The sequence below is a fragment of the Solanum tuberosum genome, unplaced genomic scaffold, assembly GCF_000226075.1.
Source record: "Solanum tuberosum cultivar DM 1-3 516 R44 unplaced genomic scaffold, SolTub_3.0 scf00123, whole genome shotgun sequence".
In the NCBI taxonomy this organism is placed as follows: domain Eukaryota; kingdom Viridiplantae; phylum Streptophyta; class Magnoliopsida; order Solanales; family Solanaceae; genus Solanum; species Solanum tuberosum.
Genome location: NW_006239048.1, coordinates 1,266,759 through 1,269,280, shown reverse-complemented (window position 1 = coordinate 1,269,280; position 2,522 = coordinate 1,266,759). Strand labels below are relative to the sequence as shown.

The 2,522-nt window shown below is 29.8% G+C and overlaps 1 long non-coding RNA gene across 1 annotated transcript in view; it reads left to right on the top strand.

Annotated features, from left to right (window-relative positions):
- Positions 1 to 155, top strand: part of LOC102579542 (uncharacterized) — a 1,860-nt gene extending 1,705 nt beyond the window's left edge. The window contains exon 3 of the long non-coding RNA XR_367518.2: positions 55 to 155. This is a non-coding gene — a long non-coding RNA (uncharacterized lncRNA). The remainder of the gene's footprint in view (positions 1 to 54) is intronic.
- Positions 156 to 2,522: the final 2,367 nt, after the last annotated feature.

Below are 2,522 nucleotides of genomic sequence, written 5' to 3'. Positions count from 1 at the left end.
CCCTGTACTGAGCCCTACTTGTGTTTTTCTTTGTTTTCTTTTTGTGGAGTGCAGCGAGTGTATCAGTGATTTCGACTCGCCCTCAACTCTAGCCAGTCTCCAGCACATCAGGTTCCAGGGTGAGCTATTCATTCCAGCTCGTGTTGGATTCTCTTGGTCATGGCATGATGTCCTTAGTTTTCGGACATAAACTATTTTATTCATTTATTTTGGTGTCTTTAATACTCTTAGACTTAGTATTTGAAGATTAGATGTCCTCGATGTGATGACTTTCAGATTTTGGGGATAATAAGTGTTAGACTTTAGAGGTTTATTTGATTGGTTACTTTAATAAGTTTTGAGCTTCCACATTATTGTTGTTATTCGTAGTTGAATTATTGATATATGTTAGGGTTTGGATTCCTTGGATCGCCCACTTAGGAGGTTAAGTGTGGGTGTCACTCACAACTCATTTTGGGTCGTGACATATTCTGAGCAATATACTACTTAAGGCTTTAATTAATTAACAATATATGCACATACTTTTATTTAATTATAAACATAGTTTATAAATTACATACATAGCAGAATAATTAAATTTTTATGTTCATTTAATTATATAAATTTGATTTTCTTCTCTCCTATTTTTGGGATTATATGCCTTATTTATCTCCCAATTATAGTTTTGTTTGCACACATTACTACCTCTTGAATGATATTATTTTATTTTCTTCCTTTTTAATTCGATGAATGTAAAGTAAAACCTTTTTACTTTTACAACAATTTATTCTTTCTAAATATTCATTATTCCCTATCTAGTTTTATTTGGAGAGAAATTGTAACCATTGTTGTCTTTCTATCTTCCATTCATATTCATCATTTTCACCATTCTTTTTTTCTCACCAGTTTAATGCTTTCACCATTTTTATCTTTTCTCTTAAGGTCAATCATCCCTCAAATATTATATAATACAAACAATTCAGCCATTATATACCACCAATAAATTTGAACAATTATATCATATTTTCACCAAAAAAATCATAATGTAGTAAATCAACATGCAATCGATCACCAATGTTACAATAATAATTACACCACTATTATAAATTGATCCTTATTATGAATTAGCTAATTAGCCAAATATGGATTAAATTGTGATTAGCATTCATTAAAAAAATCTGAATTTCAACAAAAACCTAATAGATTCAAATGTATACTTTTTCAAAATAAAACCAAAAAAAAAAAAACCAATGCAAATTTTGAGGCGCAAATTTGGGGCAAGTCTTTTTTGTTATGCCCTGGTGTACCACATTTACTACAAGTGACTTTACACCTTTTGAATTTTCCTTCGTTGAATTCCTTCTTACGATCATTATTTGGTGGTCTGCCTTGTTGATTTCTTGCAATTGATGGTAACACTATTCTTCCATAATATGTGATTGAATATATCAAGTGCTTTGGCAAGGCATTGGATCAACTGAGATTGCATAAGTATCTTGAAAAGTCTTAGAACTATAATAAGCTGAACAATAATCTTCGCGGTGTTTGTTTCTGTATCTGATAGCAGCAACTGCATGACTACAAGAAATCTCATTTTGTAATCCACGTACTTACATATGTGTTAGATTACAATTTATTGTTAATCAATCTCCAAAATAATTTTGGACAACCCAAAATACACTATAAAATACACCAATAGATGAATCAAAAAATACCATGAAAATTGATGTTTATATACGACCTAAATATATCAATTACACCAAAAAATACACTATCTAAATTCCTAGAAAAAAGGCTATCATTTGTGGTAGCCTGCTGTCCATTAAGAATAGAAGTGCTGCAACTCGAGCCCTTTTCCCTGAATCAATGTAGAAACCTCAAATACACGAATAGATGAACCAAAAAACTACCATGTTAGTTGGTGATTATATATGACCTTAAATATATCAATTACACCAGAAAATACATTATATACACAAATAGATGAACCAAAAAACTATCATGTTAGTTGGTGTTTATATACGACCTAAAATTAACAATTCTACCAGGATATACACCATAAATACACCAATAGATGAACCAAAAAACTACCATGAAAATTGATGCCTATATACTACCTAAATATATCAATTATACTAGAATATACATCACAAATACACCAATAAATGAACCAAAAAACTACCGTGAAAGTTGGTGTTTATATACGACCTAAATATATAAATTATATCAGAAAATACACTATCTACTATCCCAATAGATGAACCAAAAAAATATCACGTTAGTTGGTGTTTAAATACGTTATAAAATATACAATTACATCAGAACATAAACCCAAAAAAACTATCCCAATTTTTTGTGTTTATTAACAATCAATATACACTATCAATTACATCAAATCACCTACACCAAATACACTATCAATTACACCTAGTCTTTTACCAAAATAATATTCAAGGAATTTGGCGTTTATATCACTCACACCAAAACTAAATGATGAATAATGGTGTTTATAAAAACATACTACAGAATTGAACCTAATAATA